The 22,424-nt window shown below is 33.1% G+C and overlaps 1 long non-coding RNA gene across 2 annotated transcripts; it reads left to right on the plus strand.

Annotated features, from left to right (window-relative positions):
* Positions 1-947: 947 nt before the first annotated feature.
* On the plus strand, positions 948-5,898 carry LOC136270663 (uncharacterized). Of its 2 annotated transcripts, none has more exons than XR_010708513.1 (2): positions 948-3,833; positions 5,602-5,898. It is a non-coding gene; the product is annotated as an uncharacterized lncRNA (long non-coding RNA). The 2 variants fall into 2 exon arrangements; XR_010708514.1 differs by lacking the exon at positions 948-3,833 and adding an exon at positions 4,407-4,447.
* The last annotated feature ends 16,526 nt before the right edge of the window (positions 5,899-22,424 follow it).

The following is a 22,424-nucleotide window of genomic DNA, read 5'->3' on the forward strand; positions in this document are numbered from 1 at the left end:
ATTGAATAAGGTTTCTTTTTAAAGGTGGTTGAACAAAAGTTGACCTCTAAAAGGTCAGGTAAAGATGTTTTACTATGGAGAACCCTGTTAATCTGTGTTTACTTAAGGAAATTGGAAATGGTGGGTTCACTTAAATGGCCATATTTTTATTAAACCTCAATGGAATTGGCAATATGTGGTATTCTTTTTCTCAGAATTGCATTAGCTTTCTTATTCTAAGACAAACCGCCTTTTCATAAAAATGTTAGTTTACTAAGTTAAAGGTACAAGGAACAGTTTCGGATAAAGTACCGTCAATATTTTTGTAAAATTGAGAGTGACTGTACTTGAAAGTTTATCATTGTTGCGTAGATTCATGAAATGAATTTTAATGATTATCAATAGTTAGAGGGATGTCTCTTGTTGGAATTGGTAAGCAATATTAAGGCCCCTAATTTTAAGTACATGAGAAGCAGAAATAAATTGTGAAACTTGCGGCTATGACAGATATGTTGACTTTACAGTGCAATTGAAGGTTACAAACGGGAGGTTATATAACATGAAATGTAGGTGGATGGGATATGATATGCCTATTTAGTATTTACTGGGTATGAGGACAATAGCAAGTTTATTGTCCCCCAAGACAGCAACTATTTAACGAGGCAAAGCCAAGGGAAATAGTTGCTGTGGAGTGGGACAATAAACTTGCTATTGTCCGAATAGTCAGTTAATTGGTAAGAAAACTTTATTTGCCAGCGATGCAGAATTTCTTGATGATAAACAAATTAGAGTTAAATCAAACTTTGTATTTAATGCGGCGATCTTATTAGGTCAGAGGTGTTCCGAGTTTAAGGTGATATGGGACACTTCCATGTTGTGACGTATTGTTTATCGAAATAAACAATAATTTAAAAATAAAGTGTAATTATATAAGTACATGTAGTTTCTTTTCAAAAATGGTCACCTAACTCCTTAGCACAGTGGGTTAGAGGGTTTACTAGGAACCTGTAAGTCATGAGTTCGAATCCCGCTGGGGTTTTTACAATTTTTGCCTTTTCAAATATTTCTAAAAGCTATTTTTTGGTTAAATGTTGTAAAATTTGAAAATTCTAAACCGGTGAAAATTTTTCAATTATACAGTACTTTAATCCACATTAATATCGACAGATGTCCCATACCACCTTAAAAAGGAGGGAAATCAAATTCTGCTGATGAATAGTTTTGATGACTATTCACCATGGGCAGATAGCATGGATACTATTTTAAATTAGATAAAAAGGCATGTTTATGCGGGCGCCTTCTAGTGATCAATTTGTCCGTCTGTCCATCCGAGATGGCTTGACAGGAGCATAGCTTCTCTCCCCTTGGCCCAATCTGGCTCATACCTCATCCACAGGGTTCCTTTGGTTGAAGGATGTGCAGTGACCTTGAACCATGTTTTTAGGTATAAGGTTAAGGTCATAGCAGAATTATATATATAAAATCCTTGTCTGGGGCATATCTTTTTTCCCTTTGGTCCAATCTGGCTTATACTCACAGGGTGTCTCTATGGTTAAACGATGTGCAGTGACCTTGCATGAAATTTCTAGGTAACTGGTGAAGATCATATCAGATCATGCAAAAATCCTTTTTTGAGAGCATGTATAATTTCTACTAACCCCTATTTGGCTCAGACTTCACATAAGCAGAGCTTTTGAGTAAAGGGTGAAAGGGTGTGTAGTGACCTTGAACCTATTTTCAGTGAAAAGAAACTGTGAAGGTCATAGCAGAATTATATTCTTAAAAATCCTTGTCCGGAGTATATCTTCTCTCCCTTTGCTCCATTTAGCCTCATACTTCACCCACATGATGCCTTTGATCAAAATATATGCAATGACCTCGAATGATATTTGTAGATGAAGAGTCAAAATCATATCAGATCAAACAAAAATCCATATTTTAAGAGCATAGATATACTCTCCTTTTAGCCCCTATTTGGCTAATATTTTACCTTTACAGAGTTAAGTGGTTAATGGCGTGCAGTGACCTTGAACCAAGTATGTCAATGTGATGTTATAGCAGATCTTTTTAAAATTAGTTTTAGACAGTAGATTATTTTCCAATTAAGCTTAATCTTGGTCAGATTGAACAAAAATGCATGTATGTTAGGGGGAATGAAATTGAATTAAAAGTTCTATGCCAGCTTGAAAAATTTCAAGTTATAGGTCAAGGTCAAAGCAGAATTCTCTGAAATAACATAAGCGGGGCCCTTTGAAATGTTCACCATTTCAATGTTGTCTGGTTCATAGTAATTTTACATAGAAAATATTCACAGAGGTACAGTAAAGTAAACTTTACATCGATAAGTTTCTGACAATTAATGACGCAACGAGCACACAGTACGAAAGGTCAACCCTTTGAAAAGCAGTGAAGAGGAAAATTTGCTCAGAATTATGTTTTAAACAAAATTGATTTTTTACGTAAATTTTAATTTTGCATTCTGGATTAAGAAAAAAGATGTTAGTTCATGGTAAAGTAAACTTGTACCTAAAATGAAGTCAAATGTGTTAAGTCGTACTTAAACACATTGTTTTTTTTTTGTTAAGTCGTTCTTGAAATGGTTAAGGGTTTTTGGTTAAGTCGTACTTAAAAACATTCGGATTATGTTAAGTTGTACCAAGAATCATTCGTTTTTTTCTATCTTTTTGTACTTAGGTTTCTTTGTTACTAGATTAAGAACTCTGCTTCTTAGACGTACTTCTAGCGTTGCTTTCGACATTAGCGGAAAACCCACTCGTTGCTTTGCAACGAGCTTTGCTCTAGTTTATTATTATTATTCTTCTTGTTTTTCCTTCTGACTTCTTTTTTGCTTTATATCTCAAAAACTATTCAACCGATTTGCAAGAAATTATCAGGGAAAATGTTAAATACTTGTCCCTTGAAGATTTTAAACTTTCAGTCATTAAGTCACTTCCGTTTTCTAGTTACGTCATTTTTAAAAATTTCAAAAAGTGATTTTGTCCAGGACTTTTCTCGTAAACGGTTGTTTATAAAGACTTGAAATTCTCTGTGATTGTAAATCTGCGGATTTACTTATGGCAAATTTACAAAAAAAATTATTTTGTCACTTCCGGTCGAAACCGGAAGTGATTCTAATTTTTCGGAATTTTCATTTTTTTGAGCGAATAATAAAATTATATGCATGTGGTAGAGTTTGCAAAGCTAAATGCAAAACTGAAATTCGTTTTCAAATCGGATGATGCATTTAAGAGATATCGGGGTTTAAAAATTGATCTTTCCGGAAATTTTGATTCCGTGTTTTTGGTTTTAAAAATAGTGCAAATTTCACACTGAAAGTAATTTCTACTGAAAACAATTCGTACTGATAATTAAACTATATATAAAACACAAAATTATATGCATATTGTAGAGTTTGCAAAGCTTAATACAAAACTGAAATTCGTTTTCAAGTCGGATGATGCATTGCAGAGATATCGGGGTTTAAATATTGATTTTTCCGGAAATTTTGATTCCGTGTTCTTGGTTTAAAAAATAGTGTAAAATTCACACTGAAAGTAACTCCTGCTGAAAACAATTCGTGCAGGTCATAAAACCGGACTCTGTTTTTTAATAGTTAATTAAAGTGTTTATTGATACAATTTCGTTATTTCGATCGATAATTACGTTGTTAGTTTTTATTAGTCTTATTAGTTTTAATCGAAATAATTATCGTACGATTCCCCATTTCAACTCGCCATGTTTTGACTGCGAACAAACAGCTGATAGCGGTGTGTCTACATTTTTAAAAGAAGCATGGCCTGCATGACGTCGATAGTGGAAATTTCAGCTCTACTAACTTATGACAGATTATAAAGGTATGTTTCAATACAGGATATGTCGTATTGACTTTTTCTTTTCAAAGTATTTGCACTTTTCAATCTAATCCGAGATTCCTCTGACTCTTACCTCCGCTTTTGAAGTACTTCACAATATAAAAGCGGGCGTTAGAGTCAGCGGAATCTCGGAATATTATCTGTCCAGTGTATTTTCACGGTAGCTGCAGAACTGTAGCTCTTCGGGAAAAAAATATTGACAGACCGGAGAGCTACAGGGCCACCCATTGAAAAAATTGTACATGTATATTTATTGCGCAGAAAAACGTGCGCTAGTTTTGGACTGATTTACCTTATTTATACGCAAATTCTGTGAAAACATTAGTACCATTAAATTCTTCATGCAATTTACTATTGATATCGACTCTTTATTTGCCTCAGACTTTCTCCGAAACACGCTACCGACCTCGGAAAATCAAGTATGTTGAATTTACATCGAGATCGAGAGTCGCCATTTTTACATGTAAACAAAATGGACCACATGAATTTACGGGACTGGTGATTGTGTTTAAAAGACTATCCGAGGCAAGTGAAGAGAGGATATCAGTAGTAAATTGCATGAAGAGTTTAAAATTAAAAGCGGTGGGAGTCCTAAGGTACACAAGAATAGAATGTTGTAATTAGAGTGCATGTTTGCATGATGATAACTTTACCCTAAATATTTAAATATAGCAGATCTTTACCATATCGCCTTCACTTAATTTTTAAATTAAAAAACTCATGCTTGTGTTTAATTAAATAGATATATTTGACAAAGTAAATATTCAATCTAATTAAAATTAGACCTTTTGTCTCGCTCTCTGTTATATATGGTTATTGCTTGTGTAACAGGCATGTAAAACAGAGTGCGAGATGAAAAGTCTCAAATTTCAAATTATATCAAGCTCAGAATTTAGGTCAATGTTCCATGATATCTATTAAACAGTCTTCTCAAGATATAAGTATTTCACAGAATCATTGTAATTTGAGAGATTAGATTATCTTTTATACATATTGATTCATTTTAGGTAAGCTTTACATGCATATCACATCTACATAGCATGTAAATAATTTTTACTGCATGTGCCCCAGATCTCTCTCTCTCTCTCTCTCTCTCTCTCTCTCTCTCTCTCTCTCTCTCTCTCTCTCTCTCTTTTAATCTTGGCAAAGACTGAAACTGTCAGAGGGCAACTTAATTTTGTGACAAAAATATCTCGATCTTGTAAAAGAAATCCAAAGTGCATTGAATTTTAAAATGAGCATGTATTATTAATCCCTCATTTTTATGCGCATTATACATAGTATTGTTTTTAAAACATGTAATTCGTAAGAAAAAAAAACCCTCGCTAAATTTATTCGCAATAAACCCCAGTAGAATTGACAAAACATGGTATACACGTACCAGAAGCTTATACTTTGACACTGCATGTTTGTATTGGTAATATTCCTTTGTAGTTTATGAATTGAAATATTGCTGTCGCACTTCAAGTAAAACAAACTCTCTCTCTCACTCCTGCTCTCGCTCTCTCCCAATCTAATATGTCTATACCCAAGAAATTATTTTAATGGTATGATATTATGACTTGATATGCACATTTTTGTTTTTGTACTGGCTAAATGTTAATGTCATATACCGGTATTTGGATATGTCATACTTATAACACTGCATGGTCAGTGTATTTTTTCCAAAAATATTATGTATATGTTAATGTAAACACAGCTATTACAAGTACATGTATGTCAACACAGCTAATTTTTTTTTTCATTTCAGCTTAAAGCAGACTCTTGTTACCACATGGCTTTTACCTGTTGATTCTTGTGGTTTCAGCTCTTGAGGTTAACCTGTCACCTCTACCCACATGCATATTCCCTGTGTTCTACAGACTATCTACCGGTAATTCAAATTAAATCGGATAATGCATGAACAATAATGGAACTTTAAGAAAGCATCATGTCCTATTGTGGTTTGTTCATGTTTGATAAGAAATTATGAAAAACAAAATTAAGGCTGTTTAAAGAAATATAATTGTTGTGAAAATTTGTTTTTCAATAAAAGTATGCAATTATATTTCCTTCATTTTTTATTTTATAAAGATATTTAGATGTGTTTACATAGTTGAAAAATCACCCAACTCTTTCCAGTTTTCTCCATTAAGATTACATGTAGGATATGTAAATGTACATTTGACTTTTGAATAACACCAGCAATGATTATTACTTTTGAAATGAGCAAGAAACAATCTATTTTCATCCTTTTAAGGTATATATGCATAAAAAAAGTAGAAAAAAACATGTCAAATTTGAACATTTTTAATGGAATTCTCCTCCGCCTCCAGCTACCCGGGTGTGTTTGAATTTAATTTTATTTAAGGCTGATGTTGAACTTGTTGATCTTACTGTTTTATCATGGTTAAAAAGAGACAAGAAACCAGAATAGATTAGATTTTTAATAAATATGATTGTTAGCTTACTTTTTTTCATGGAAAAAAGAAATCACATGCAGGATTACTTGTCTATTTATTTATTAAAATGCTACAAATCATTCAAGAAACATAAAAAGATCAAATTTTAGTATCATTGATGATTGTTTTCAAACATGTGTGAGAAATGACTCATAGAAATTGCCACAAGTTTCAGAAAATTAGGCAAAATATTTCAAACCATGACTTTTTATGAAAATCAAAAGATAGGGGGTGGGTATACATGTAAGGGCATTTCTAAGTTATGTGAAGCTTTTATCAAGATAATATCATGTAGATGTATGTTGTATTGAATAAGGTTTCTTATTAAAGGTGGTTGAACAACAATTGACCTCTAAAAGGTCAGGTAAAGATGTTTTACTATGGAGAACCCTGTAAACCTGTGTTGAGTAAAAGAAATTGGAAATGGTGGGTTCACTTAAATGGCCATATGTTTATTAAACCTCAATGGAATTGTCAATATGTGGTATACTTTTTTCTCAGAATTGCATTAGCTTTCTTATTCTAAGACAAAGACATCTGTTCATAAAATGTACTAAGTTAAAGGTAGCAAGGGACGATTCGGATAAAGTACCGGTTAATATTTTTGTAAAATTAAGGTACATCACTACACCTAGACTTATACTTTTTAAGACACTACTTCACAAGATGGCGATTTAAATGTTTTGTTGAACACTTAATATCGTTCGATTGGGTTGTATACCGTCATAGCTTAATGGTTAAAGTATTGGGTTTCTAAACCGTTTGAGTTTTAGTCCGCCTGGAGCTTTTGTTACTGTTTATTGAATTAAATTTTTGAAAATGTAATTGTTCATCCAAATTTGCACATTTTTTGCCTTTTTGACTTAAACACTTCTTATCAATTATGATATTTATCATAATCAAGTAATTTTCTGCTGATTTGAGAAAATATTTCAAGGTGTTTTGAGCCACCTTAAGAGATGCTGTACTTGAAGGCTTATGAGTGTTGCTAAGATTCATAAAATGAATTTTAATGATCATCATTAGAGGGATCTCCCTTGTTGGAATTGGTATGCAATATGAAAACCCCTAATGTTTAATACGTATATGAGAATTGAATGGTGAAACTTGCGGCTAAGACTGTTGTGTTGACTTTACACTGTGAAATTGCAAGTTACAAATGGGAGGTTATATAACTCGAAATTTATGTGGATGGGACATTATATACCTATTCACTGGGTATGAGGATGATAGCAAGTTTATTGTCCTCCAAGACAGCCACTATTTCATGGGCGAAGCCAAGTGAAATAGTTGCTGTTGAGGGGGACAATAAACTGTCTGTCATCCTCACACAACACAACAGTCTTAGTCTGTCTTTCTGTCAGTAAATAGATATAGATATATTAATTATTATCCTGAAGAAAACTTAATTTGTTGGCCATGCAGAATTTCTTGATGATAAACAAATTAGAATTATCGGACTTTGAATTTAATGCTGTGATCGGATTATACCAGAGGTGTTCCGAGTTTAAAAAAGGGAAATCGAATGCTGCCGGTGAATACTTTCGTTGACTATTCACCATGGACAGATAGCATAGAAACTATTTCACAGTTAGATGGAATAGCATGTTTATTCATTGTAATTTTACATAGGAAATATTCACAGAAATAGAATAAACTTTACATTGCTAAGTTTCTGACATTTGATGGTGCAACAAGCACACAGTTTGGAAGGTCAAAGGTGACATCTTTTGTATCTGACTCCTTTTCGGCTTTATAACTCAAAAAGTTTATAACCGATTGAAATGAAACTTTGAGAGATTATGTGCAACTATTATGCCTCTAATATAAGATCCTAAAGTTTTTTTGAAAACGACCTTTCCGTTTTTACGTTACGTCATTTAAAAAAAAAAATTAAAAAAAGTCATTTTGTCATTTCATTCCGATTTTACATTTGTCATTTTACTTATGTAATAGGGCCGAGAAATGAAAATCTGTCACTTCCGGTCGAAACCGGAAGTGATTCAAATTTTTCGAAAAATTAAATTTTTTGATCAAATAAAAAAAATATATGTATTTGGTAGAGCTTAATAATCTGACACTGAAATCCGTTTGAAAATCGGACGATGCATTACAGAGTAATTGGGGTTTAAAAATTGATTTTTCCGGAAATTTTGATTCCGCGTCCTTGGTTTAAAAAATAGCGTAATATTTAAAGTAAAATTAACTCGTACCAAAAATAATTGCTAAGTCGTACTTGAACAGATTCGGATTTTTTTTGTTAAGTCGTTCTTGAAATCGGAAAGGTTTTTGTTAAGTCGTACTTAAAATAATTCGTATTTTGTTAAGTCGTACCAGGAATAATTCGATTTTTTCATCTTTTTATTAGGGTTTTCCGTTTTTCAACGGAAAACCCTTCTGTTATTCTACTGTTTCTTATTATTATTTTTTTTTTTTCCCGCAAATTTTGTGCACGAGATTTCTCGAACATTTTTTGTCTGATTGCTATGAAACTTTCAGGGTATGTAGATGATATTAATATCTCTAGACGTTTTTTTCAAATTTTTAAAATTCACTTCCGGTTATGAGTTATTGCCCTTTAATTGAAAATTGGGGGGTCTTTTGTCCAGAGTTGATCTCGGGAACTACAGATGATAGATGCATGAAATTTGGCGAAATTGTCGGTAACATTTTATAATTTTGCTGGCATGAAAATTTTGGTAATTTCTTTGTTAGTTTTTGAGCTATTTGTCGCCAAAGTTTAAGATTTTTTCGGGGCTGAAATTTTGTTGCTTTTTGTATTATAACCTTTAAACTAAAAATATTTTGTTAATACATATAGAACAAAAGTTGTTTAGAATAACGAGAGCTTTCATTTAAAATTAAGAAAAAAGGGCTGGCCCCTATAATTAGGGGTCAGCAGCTCATACACGTATTTTTCTGATAGCAAACATCGTTATCATTTTATGAAAAACAAATAATTTAGTTATTGTTAATATATTAAATAATGTCATTTGGTATAAAATTAAACAAGTTCTGTCCTATATTTTTTTTCAAATTTCATAAAACAAATATGTGAGAATCGTACATGAACGAGTTAATAAGTCTACATAGACACACAAGCGAACAAATGCCACATTAAGGCCCAGGCATTTACTGCATTACGTTGTGTTGCGTCTTAGATAAATTGTTGTGATTCAATTTCATTTTTTTCATCTATATCATTTATGAATTCAATGAACACACATTATTTAAACGTTCTATGTGCAACTATTTGTCGGGGCGCCCCTGTTTGTGCCCCCCACACGCGCGCGCTGAATGTAAACAGTAACGAACGGCATTGTAGAAAAGAGAGAGCCGTAATGCAGAAGAGAAGTTGTGTATTCTTTCGGTGTTACACATGCATTTTCAATTTGTTGTGAAACATATGAACATGCACAGGGAACAATACTACATATTTGTTTAAGGAGGATATTTTTCTCGTGTGAATCGTTTACGAGGAAATTCTGACAGCCACACTTCTGTCGACGATCAGCCGTTGATAAGCTACGAGTAATAAAGGAGAAAATATGGACATTAAAGTGTGTGATTTATGTGGATGTTACTGAAGAAGGTGAGGCTTTTACTCCTTTTAAAGTTTCTTGTTAACTGGTTAAAATTTAGTATATAGTATAGATGTACATGTAAGTACGTGCACACTGTTAGATGTTTTTGTATATGGTGTGGGTGTTTGTTTACTAACGTGTAATTTTTACATGTTTCATGGGTGTTTAGACTCGCTCGAGGTTCATGGGGGACTGGAAAGGGTAACTGAATTTATCTATTTAAAAAAATAACAGATTGTGAATTTTCAACTCAAAATTCAAAGCAGGGTCTAATTAGAAACATATCATATATTCTTGTGCAGAGGACTCCAAATGTAGTCATGAATACCCTGTAGACATAACTTCAAGTAAATAAAATTGTATACTTCAGACTTCAGAGTTAAAACATGACTTTAATATCTTTATGATGCCGATCATTGTATCATTAAAGAGGTATAGCAGACCAACGGGTACCCGGTACATGTACTTGTACATGTAGGTTACAAGTTAGAACTATGCCTACCATTCTACCAGTTCACATAATTTTTCTTGTTTAGCAGTTATGATGTGTACTTAAATTGTCCTTGTTAATGTTTTAAATGTAATCTTTTATTCTCTTTTTTAATCTGACTACTGGCAGTACTGGCGTGCGAGCAGTTCTCGCCGAGGACCATTTCTCGCTGGTGCACTGTTACATCATATTTTCGTATATAATTTTATGTGTTGATAAAATGACGTAACAATGCACAGGTGAGAAATGGTACTCGGCGAGAACTGATCGCACGCCAATATTGATTAATTACAGACAAAAACTGAAGGTTGCGAGTGTTATTTTTAATTGAACAACATTGTTTAAAATAATTCTTTATATATGTGACGATCAGACCGGTTTGAATACCAGTGCCAGATAGCTCAGTTGGTAGAGCACCTGACTTGAGATTCAGGGGGCCCAGGTTCAAATCCCTTCATTATTTCTCCCATCCTGTTACAATATTGGTGTTGTGACCAACCCCTGGAACTAACAGGTTAACTCGATCCTGCCAGGGATGATCTTCGAGGGTGAAGATCATTTAAGGGGGAGGAATGTGACGGTCAGACTGGTTTGAATACCGGTGCCAGATACATGTAGCTCAGTTGGTAGAGCACTTGACTAGAGATTCAGAGGGCCAGGTTCGAATCCCAGTTTGTTCCGTCGTTATTTCTCCCATCTTTTACATATACATGTATATCAGATATATGACAGATGATTAAGGTCATCACATGTTTTGCAAGATGCAATAAGTGTTAAAAACCTTTACTTTACAACAGAATACATTTAAGTGAATATTTATGTTTCTTGTTATTATTTGGTGTGGTTTTCTTGACAGTGTCGCATAAACAATTTACCCGCTCCTAAAACACAAACTCTCTTTTTGTGGATTCAGCTTACCGCTGATTGGCTGCTGTTGCAGCAGACAAATAAGATATGCACGCACAAAACACAACTTATCAGAGAATGAGTTGAGTTTATTTAAACTGTTGGAATTTGGGTATTTTTTTTTAAAATGTATACTTGTGACAAAACATATATGTGGTACATACAGCTGTAGCTTTATGAAGAAAATTTTGGTTAGACCATATATACCTATCATGCAAGTAAATGATATTTACAAAAAACTTGCAATTTATGGCGCACGAATTATACGCTAGTTTTATAAAGATTGACATACATGTAATGTACCACATTCTTTGAAAAATAATCTATTAAAAATTCTTCATTAAGTTTACTCATACATGTTTTATGCTTATTACACGTAGTATTGTTTTTAAAACATGTAATTTATAAGAAAATAAACAAAAACCCTCGCTAAATTTATTTGCAAACAAAAAATACACAGTAGAATTGATAAAAAATGGTATACCAGAAGCTAATACCAGTACATGTACTTTGACGCTGTTCGGTGGGTAATATTCCTTTGTAATTTACGAATTGAAATATTGACTGTTGCACTACAAGTATGGTAATAAACTCTCTCTCTCTCAAACTCTCTCTCTTTCTCAATTTGATAAGTGTTTATACCTATGAAAATTTTTTAATATTATATTATGACTTGATATGCAAATTTTTGATCTTGTACTGCCTAAATGTTATGTCATGTATTGGGATATGTCATACTTATTACACTGCATGGTCAGTGTATTTTTTACAGAAATACTATGCATATGTTAATGTAAACACAGCTATTACTAGTACATGTATGTAAACACAGCTAATTATTTTTTTTATTAATTTCAGCTCAAAACAGACTCTTGTTACCACATGACTTTTACCGGTACCTGTTGATTCTTGTGGGTCAGCTCCTAAGATTAACCTGTCACCTCTATCCACATGCATATTCCTTGTGTTCTACAGACTATTTACTGGTAATTCAAATTAAATCTGATAATGCATGAACAATAATGGAACTTGAAGAAAGCATCATGCCATGTTGTGGTTTGTGTTTGATAAGAAATTATGAAAACAAAATTAAGGCTGTTTAAAGAAATTCATAATTGCTGTGAAAATTTGTTTTTCAATAAAAGTATACAATTATGTTTCCTTTATTTTTTATTTCATAAAGATATTTAGATGTGTTTACATAATTGAACCCCCCCCCCCTCTATTTAATTGTCTGCATTAAGATTACATGTAGGATATGTAAATGTACATTTGACTTTGAAATAACATCTGCTATGATAATTACTTTTGAAATGAACAAGAAACAACCTATTTCTATCTTTCTAAGGTATATATGCATAAAAAAGTAGAAAAACATGTCAAATTTGAACATTTTTCATTGAAATCAACTCTGTCTCCAGCTACCTGGGTGTGTTTGAATTTAATTCTAATTTAAGGCAGATGTCTAACTTGTAGGTTGTAACTTACTATTTTAGCATGGTTAGAAGAAGACTAGAAATCAGAATAGATTAGATATTCACTAAATATGATTGTTAGGTTACTTTTTTCATGAAAACAAGAAATCACAAGCAGGACAGCTGTCTATTTGTTAATTAAAATGGTACAAATCATACAATAAACAAATAAAGATCACATTTTAGAATCATTGATGATTGTTTTCAAATATGTGTGAGAAATGACTCAAGGAAATTGCCACATGTTTCATAAAATTAGGTAAAACATTTCAAACCATGACTTTTTATGAAAATCAAAAGATTGGGGGGTGGGGGGTATACATGTAAGGGTATTTCTAAGTGATGTGAAGCTTTTATCATGATTATATCATGTAGGCATATGTTGTATTGAATAAGGTTTCTTTTTAAAGGTGGTTGAACAAAAGTTGACCTCTAAAAGGTCAGATAAAGATGTTTTACTATGGAGAACCCTGTAAATCTGTGTTTACTAAAGGAAATTGGAAATGGTGGGTTCACTTAAATGGCCATATTTTTATTAAACCTCAATGGAATTGGCAATATGTGGTATTCTTTTTCTCAGAATTGCATTAGCTTTCTTATTCTAAGACAAACCGTCTTTTCATAAAAATGTTAGTGTACTAAGTTAAAGATACAAGGAACAGTTTCGGATAAAGTACCGTCAATATTTTTGTAAAATTGAGAGTGACTGTACTTGAAGGTTTATCATTATTGCGTAGATTCATGAAATGAATTTTAATGATTACCAATAGTTAGAGGGATGTCTCTTGTTGGAATTGAAAAGCAATATTAAGGCCCCTAATTTTAAGTACATGAGAAGCAGAAATAAATTGTGAAACTTGCGGCTATGACAGATATGTTGACTTTACAGTGAAATTGAAGGTTACAAACGGGAGGTTATATAACATGAAATGTAGGTGGATGGGATATTATATGCCTATTTAGTATTTACTGGGTATGAGGACAATAGCAAGTTTATTGTCCCCCAAGACAGCAAATATTTAATGTGGCAAAGCCAGGGGAAATAGTAGCTGTGGAATGGGACAATAAACTTGCTATTGTCCGAATAGTCAGTTAATTGGTATTTCATTATACAGAAGAAAACTTAATTTGTCAGCGATGCAGAATTTCTTGATGATAAACAAATTAGAGTTAAATCAAACTTTGTATTTAATGCGGCGATCTTATTAGGTCAGAGGTGTTCCGAGTTTAAGGTGATATGGGACACTTCCATGTTGTGACGTATTGTTTATCGAAATAAACAATAAAATAAAGTGTAATTATATAAGTACATGTAGTTTCTTCTCAAAAATGGTCACCTAATTCCTTAGCACAGTGGGTTAGAGGGTTTACTAGGAACCTGTAAGTCATGAGTTCGAATCCCGCTGGGGTTTTTACAATTTTTACCTTTTCAAATATTTTTAAAAGCTATTTTTTGGTTAAATATTGTAAAATTTGAAAATTCTAAACCGGTGAAAAGTTTTCAATTATATAGTACTTTAATCCACATTAATATCGACAGATGTCCCATACCACCTTAAAAAGAAGGGTAATCAAATTCTGCTAATGAATGGTTTTCATGACTATTCACCATGGGCAGATAGCATGGATACTATTTTAGATAAAAAGGCATGTTTATGCGGGCGCCTTCTAGTGATCAATTTGTCGGTCTGTCCATCCGAGATGGCTTGACAGGAGCATAGCTTCTCTCCCCTTGGCCCAATCTGGCTCATACCTCATCCACAGGGTTCCTTTGGTTGAAGGATGTGCAGTGACCTTGAACCATGTTTTTAGGTATAAGGTTAAGGTCATAGCAGAATTATATATATAAAATCCTTGTCTGGGGCATATCTTTTTTCCCTTTGGTCCAATCTGGCTAATACTCACAGAGTGTCTCTATGGTTAAACGATGTGCAGTGACCTTGCATGAAATTTCTAGGTAACGGGTGAAGATCATATCGGATCATGCAAAAATCCTTTTTTGAGAGCATATATAATTTCTACTAACCCCTATTTGGCTCAGACTTCACATAAGCAGAGCTTTTGAGTAAAGGGTGAAAGGGTGTGTAGTGACCTTGAACCTATTTTCAGTGAAAAGAAACTGTGAAGGTCATATCAGAATTATATTTTTAAAAATCCTTGTCCGGAGTATATCTTCTCTCCCTTTGCTCCATTCAGCCTCATACTTTACCCACATGATGCCTTTGTTCAAAATATATGCAATGACCTCGAATGATATTTGTAGATGAAGAGTCAAGGTCATATCAGATCACACAAAAATCCATATTTTAAGAGCATAGATATACTCTCCTTTTAGCCCCTATTTGGCTAATATTTTACCTTTACAGAGTTTATTGGTTAATGGCGTGCAGTGACCTTGAACCAAGTCTGTCAATGTGAAGGTCATAGCAGATCTTTTTAAAATTAGGTTTAAATAGTAGATTATTTTCCAAATATGCTTAATCTTGGTCAGATAGAACAAAAATGCATGTATGTTAGGGGGAATGAAATTGAATTAAAAGTTGTATGCCAGCTGGAAAAATTTCAAGTTATAGGTCAAGGTCAAAGCAGAATTCTCTGAAATAACATAAGCGAGGCCCTTTGAAATGTTCACCATTTCAATGTTGTCTGGTTCATAGTAATTTTACATAGAAAATATTCACAGAAGTACAGTAAAGTAAACTTAACATCGATAAGTTTCTGACAATTAATGACGCAACGAGCACACAGTACGAAAGGTCAACCTTTTGAAAAGCAGTGAAGAGGAAAAGTTGCTCAGAATTATGTTTTAAACAAAATTGATTTTTTACATAAATTTTAATTTTGCATTCTGGGTTAAGAAAAAAGATGTTAGTTCAAGGTAAAGTAAACTTGTAGCTAAAATGAAGTCAAATTTGTTAAGTCGTACTTAAACACATTGGTTTTTTTTGTTAAGTCGTTCTTGAAATGGTTAAGGGTTTTTGGTTAAGTCGTACTTAAAAACATTCGGATCATGTTAAGTTGTACCAAGAATCATTCGATTTTTTTTATCTTTTTGTACTTAGGTTTCTTTGTTACTAGATTAAGAACTCTGCTTCTTAGATGTACTTCTAGCGTTGCTTTCGACATTAGCGGAAAACCCACTCGTTGCTTTGCAACGAGCTTTGCTCTAGTTTTAGTTACATTTGTTATTGGTTTAAGAGCTCTGCTTCTTACAGGAACTTCCAGCTTTACTTCCGACATTAACGGAAGACCCACTCGTTGCTTTGCAACGAGCTTTGCTCTAGTTATTATTTTTTTTTTTTCCCGCAAATTTTGTGCACGAGATTTCTCGAACATTTTTTGTCTGATTGCTATGAAACTTTCAGGGTATGTAGATGATATTAATATCTCTAGACGTTTTTTTCAAATTTTTAAAATTCACTTCCGGTTATGAGTTATTGCCCTTTAATTGAAAATTGGGGGGTCTTTTGTCCAGAGTTGATCTCGGGAACTACAGATGATAGATGCATGAAATTTGGCGAAATTGTCGGAAACATTTTATAATTTTGCTGGCATGAAAATTTTGGTAATTTCTTTGTTAGTTTTTGAGCTATTTGTCGCCAAAGTTTAAGATTTTTTCGGGGCTGAAATTTTGTTGCTTTTTGTATTATAACCTTTAAACTAAAAATATTTTGTTAATACATATAGAACAAAAGTTGTTTAGAATAACGAGAGCTTTCATTTAAAATTAAGAAAAAAGGGCTGGCCCCTATAATTAGGGGTCAGCAGCTCATACACGTATTTTTCTGATAGCAAAAATCGTTATCATTTTATGAAAAAAAATTAATTTAGTTATTGTTAATATATTAAATAATGTCATTTGGTATCAAATTAAACAAGTTCTGTCCTATGTTTTTTTTTTAAATTTCATAAAACAAATATGTGAGAATCGTACATGAACGAGTTAATATGTCTACATAGACACACAAGCAAACAAATGCCACATTAAGGCCCAGACATTTACTGCATTACGTTGTGTTGCGTCTTAGATAAATTGTTGTGATTCAATTTCATTTTTTTCATCTATATCATTTATGAATTCAATGAACACACATTATTTAAACGTTCTATGTGCAACTATTTGTCGGGGCGCCCCTGTTTGTGACCCCCGCGCGCGCGCGCCGAATGTAAACAGTAACGAACGGCATTGTAGAAAAGAGAGAGCCGTAATGCAGAAGAGAAGTTGTGTATTCTTTCGGTGTACACATGCATTTTCAATTTGCTGTGAAACATATGAACATGCACAGGGAACAATACTACATATTTGTTTAAGGAGGATATTTTTCTCGTGTGAATCGTTTACGAGGAAATTCTGACAGACACACTTCTGTCGACGATCAGCCGTTGATAAGCTACGAGTAATAAAGGACAAAAGATGGACATTAAAGTGTGTGATTTATGTGGATGTTACTGAAGAAGGTGAGGCTTTTACTCCTTTTAAAGTTTCTTGTTAACTGGTTAAAATTTAGTATATAGTATAGATGTACATGTAAGTACGTGCACACTGTTAGATGTTTTTGTTATGGTGTGGGTGTTTGTTTACTAACGTGTAATTTTTACATGTTTCATGGGTGTTTAGACTCGCTCGAATTTAAAAAAATAACAGATTGTGAATTTTCAACTCAAAATTCAAAGCAGGGTCTAATTAGAAACATATCATATATTCTTGTGCAGAGGACTCCAAATGTAGTCATGAATACCCTGTAGACATAACTTCAAGTAAATAAAATTGTATACTTCAGACTTCAGAGTTAAAACATGACTTTAATATCTTTATGATGCCGATCATTGTATCATTAAAGAGGTATAGCAGACCAACGGGTACCCGGTACATGTACTTGTACATGTAGGTTACAAGTTAGAACTATGCCTACCATTCTACCAGTTCACATAATTTTTCTTGTTTAGCAGTTATGATGTGTACTTAAATTGTCCTTGTTAATGTTTTAAATGTAATCTTTTATTCTCTTTTTTAATCTGACTACTGGCAGTACTGGCGTGCGAGCAGTTCTCGCCGAGGACCATTTCTCGCTGGTGCACTGTTACATCATATTTTCGTATATAATTTTATGTGTTGATAAAATGACGTAACAATGCACTGGTGAGAAATGGTACTCGGCGAGAACTGATCGCACGCCAATATTGATTAATAACAGACAAAAACTGAAGGTTGTGAGTGTTATTTTTAATTGAACAACATTGTTTAAAATAATTCTTTATATATGTGACGATCAGACCGGTTTGAATACCAGTGCGAGATAACTCAGTTGGTAGAGCACCTGATTAGAGATTCAGGGGGCCCAGGTTCAAATCCCTTCATTATTTCTCCCATCCTGTTACAATATTGGTGTTGTGACCAACCCCTGGAACTAACAGGTTAACTCGATCCTGCCAGGGATGATCTTCGAGGGTGAAGATCATTTAAGGGGGAGGAATGTGACGGTCAGACTGGTTTGAATACCGGTGCCAGATACATGTAGCTCAGTTGGTAGAGCACTTGACTAGAGATTCAGAGGGCCAGGTTCGAATCCCACTTTGTTCCGTCGTTATTTCTCCCATCTTTTACATATACATGTATATCAGATATATGACAGATGATTAAGGTCATCACATGTTTTGCAAGATGCAATAAGTGTTAAAAACCTTTACTTTACAACAGAATACATTTAAGTGAATATTTATGTTTCTTATTATTATTTGGTGTGGTTTTCTTGACAGTGTCGCATAAACAATTTACCCGCTCCTAAAACACAAACTTTCTTTTTGTGGATTCAGCTTACCGCTGATTGGCTGCTGTTGCAGCAGACAAATAAGATATGCACGCACAAAACACAATGAACTTATCAGAGAATGAGTTGAGTTTATTTAAACTGTTGGAATTTGGGTATTTTTTTTTTAAATGTATACTTGTGACAAAACATATATGTGGTACATACAGCTGTAGCTTTATGAAGAAAATTTTGGTTAGACCATATATACCTATCATGCAAGTAAATGATATTTACAAAAAACTTGCAATTTATGGCGCACGAAATATACGCTAGTTTTATAAAGATTGATATACATGTAATGTACCACATTCTTTGAAAAATAATCTATTAAAAATTCTTCATTAAGTTTACTCATACATATTTTATGCTTATTACACGTAGTATTGTTTTTAAAACATGTAATTTATAAGAAAATAAACAAAAACCCTCGCTAAATTTATTTGCAAACAAAAAATACACAGTAGAATTGATAAAAAATGGTATACCAGAAGCTAATACCAGTACATGTACTTTGACGCTGTTCGGTGGGTAATATTCGTTTGTAATTTCCGAATTGAAATATTGACTGTTGCACTACAAGTATGGTAATAAACTCTCTCTCTCTCTCAAACTCTCTCTCTTTCTCAATTTGATAAGTGTTTATACCTATGAAAATTTTTTAATATTATATTATGACTTGATATGCAAATTTTTGATCTTGTACTGCCTAAATGTTATGTCATGTATTGGGATATGTCATACTTATTACACTGCATGGTCAGTGTATTTTTTACAGAAATACTATGCATATGTTAATGTAAACACAGCTATTACTAGTACATGTATGTAAACACAGCTAATTATTTTTTTTATTTATTTCAGCTCAAAACAGACTCTTGTTACCACATGGCTTTTACCGGTACCTGTTGATTCTTGTGGGTCAGCTCCTGAGATTAACCTGTCACCTCTATCCACATGCATATTCCTTGTGTTCTACAGACTATTTACTGGTAATTCAAATTAAATCCGATAATGCATGAACAATAATGGAACTTGAAGAAAGCATCATACCATGTTGTGGTTTGTGTTTGATAAGAAATTATGAAAACAAAATTAAGGCTGTTTAAAGAAATTCATAATTGCTGTGAAAATTTGTTTTTCAATAAAAGTGTACAATTATGTTTCCTTTATTTTTTATTTCATAAAGATATTTAGATGTGTTTACATAATTGAACCCCCCCCCCCCCTCTATTTAATTGTCTGCATTAAGATTACATGTAGGATATGTAAATGTACATTTGACTTTGAAATAACATCTGCTATGATAATTACTTTTGAAATGAACAAGAAACAACCTATTTCTACCTTTCTAAGGTATATATGCATAAAAAAGTAGAAAAACATGTCAAATTTGAACATTTTTCATTGAAATCAACTCTGTCTCCAGCTACCTGGGTGTGTTTGAATTTAATTCTAATTTAAGGCAGATGTCTAACTTGTAGGTTGTAACTTACTGTTTTAGCATGGTTAGAAGAAGACTAGAAATCAGAATAGATTAGATATTCACTAAATATGATTGTTAGCTTACTTTTTTCATGAAAACAAGAAATCACAAGCAGGACACCTGTCTATTTGTTAATTAAAATGGTACAAATCATACAATAAACAAATAAAGATCACATTTTAGAATCATTGATGATTGTTTTCAAATATGTGTGAGAAATGACTCAAGGAAATTGCCACATGTTTCATAAAATTAGGTAAAACATTTCAAACCATGACTTTTTATGAAAATCAAAAGATTGGGGGGTGGGGGGTATACATGTAAGGGTATTTCTAAGTGATGTGAAGCTTTTATCATGATTATATCATGTAGGCATATGTTGTATTGAATAAGGTTTCTTTTTAAAGGTGGTTGAACAAAAGTTGACCTCTAAAAGGTCAGATAAAGATGTTTTACTATGGAGAACCCTGTAAATCTGTGTTTACTAAAGGAAATTGGAAATGGTGGGTTCACTTAAATGGCCATATTTTTATTAAACCTCAATGGAATTGGCAATATGTGGTATTCTTTTTCTCAGAATTGCATTAGCTTTCTTATTCTAAGACAAACCGTCTTTTCATAAAAATGTTAGTGTACTAAGTTAAAGATACAAGGAACAGTTTCGGATAAAGTACCGTCAATATTTTTGTAAAATTGAGAGTGACTGTACTTGAAGGTTTATCATTGTTGCGTAGATTCATGAAATGAATTTTAATGATTACCAATAGTTAGAGGGATGTCTCTTGTTGGAATTGGTAAGCAATATTAAGGCCCCTAATTTTAAGTACATGAGAAGCAGAAATAAATTGTGAAACTTGCGGCTATGACAGATATGTTGACTTTACAGTGAAATTGAAGGTTACAAACGGGAGGTTATATAACATGAAATGTAGGTGGATGGGATATTATATGCCTATTTAGTATTTACTGGGTATGAGGACAATAGCAAGTTTATTGTCCCCCAAGACAGCAAATATTTAATGAGGCAAAGCCAAGGGAAATAGTAGCTGTTGAATGGGACAATAAACTTGCTATTGTCCGAATAGTCAGTTAATTGGTATTTCATTATACAGAAGAAAACTTTATTTGTCAGCGATGCAGAATTTCTTGATGATAAACAAATTAGAGTTAAATCAAACTTTGTATTTAATACAGCGATCTTATTAGGTCAGAGGTGTTCCGAGTTTAAGGTGATATGGGACACTTCCATGTTGTGACGTATTGTTTATCGAAATAAACAATAAAATAAAGTGTAATTATATAAGTACATGTAGTTTCTTCTCAAAAATGGTCACCTAATTCCTTAGCACAGTGGGTTAGAGGGTTTACTAGGAACCTGTAAGTCATGAGTTCGAATCCCGCTGGGGTTTTTACAATTTTTACCTTTTCAAATATTTTTAAAAGCTATTTTTTGGTTAAATATTGTAAAATTTGAAAATTCTAAACCGGTGAAAAGTTTTCAATTATATAGTACTTTAATCCACATTAATATCGACAGATGTCCCATACCACCTTAAAAAGGAGGGAAATCAAATTCTGCTAATGAATGGTTTTGATGACTATTCACCATGGGCAGATAGCATGGATACTATTTTAGATAAAAAGGCATGTTTATGCGGGCGCCTTCTAGTGATCAATTTGTCGGTCTGTCCATCCGAGATGGCTTGACAGGAGCATAGCTTCTCTCCCCTTGGCCCAATCTGGCTCATACCTCATCCACAGGGTTCCTTTGGTTGAAGGATGTGCAGTGACCTTGAACCATGTTTTTAGGTATAAGGTTAAGGTCATAGCAGAATTATATATATAAAATCCTTGTCTGGGGCATATCTTTTTTCCCATTGGTCCAATCTGGCTAATACTCACAGAGTGTCTCTATGGTTAAACGATGTGCAGTGACCTTGCATGAAATTTCTAGGTAACGGGTGAAGATCATATCGGATCATGCAAAAATCCTTTTTTGAGAGCATATATAATTTCTACTAACCCCTATTTGGCTCAGACTTCACATAAGCAGAGCTTTTGAGTAAAGGGTGAAAGGGTGTGTAGTGACCTTGAACCTATTTTCAGTGAAAAGAAACTGTGAAGGTCATATCAGAATTATATTTTTAAAAATCCTTGTCCGGAGTATATCTTCTCTCCCTTTGCTCCATTCAGCCTCATACTTTACCCACATGATGCCTTTGTTCAAAATATATGCAATGACTTCGAATGATATTTGTAGATGAAGAGTCAAGGTCATATCAGATCACACAAAAATCCATATTTTAAGAGCATAGATATACTCTCCTTTTAGCCCCTATTTGGCTAATATTTTACCTTTACAGAGTTTATTGGTTAATGGCGTG

Source organism: Magallana gigas, chromosome 1, assembly GCF_963853765.1.
Source record: "Magallana gigas chromosome 1, xbMagGiga1.1, whole genome shotgun sequence".
Classification (NCBI taxonomy): Eukaryota; Metazoa; Mollusca; class Bivalvia; order Ostreida; family Ostreidae; genus Magallana; species Magallana gigas.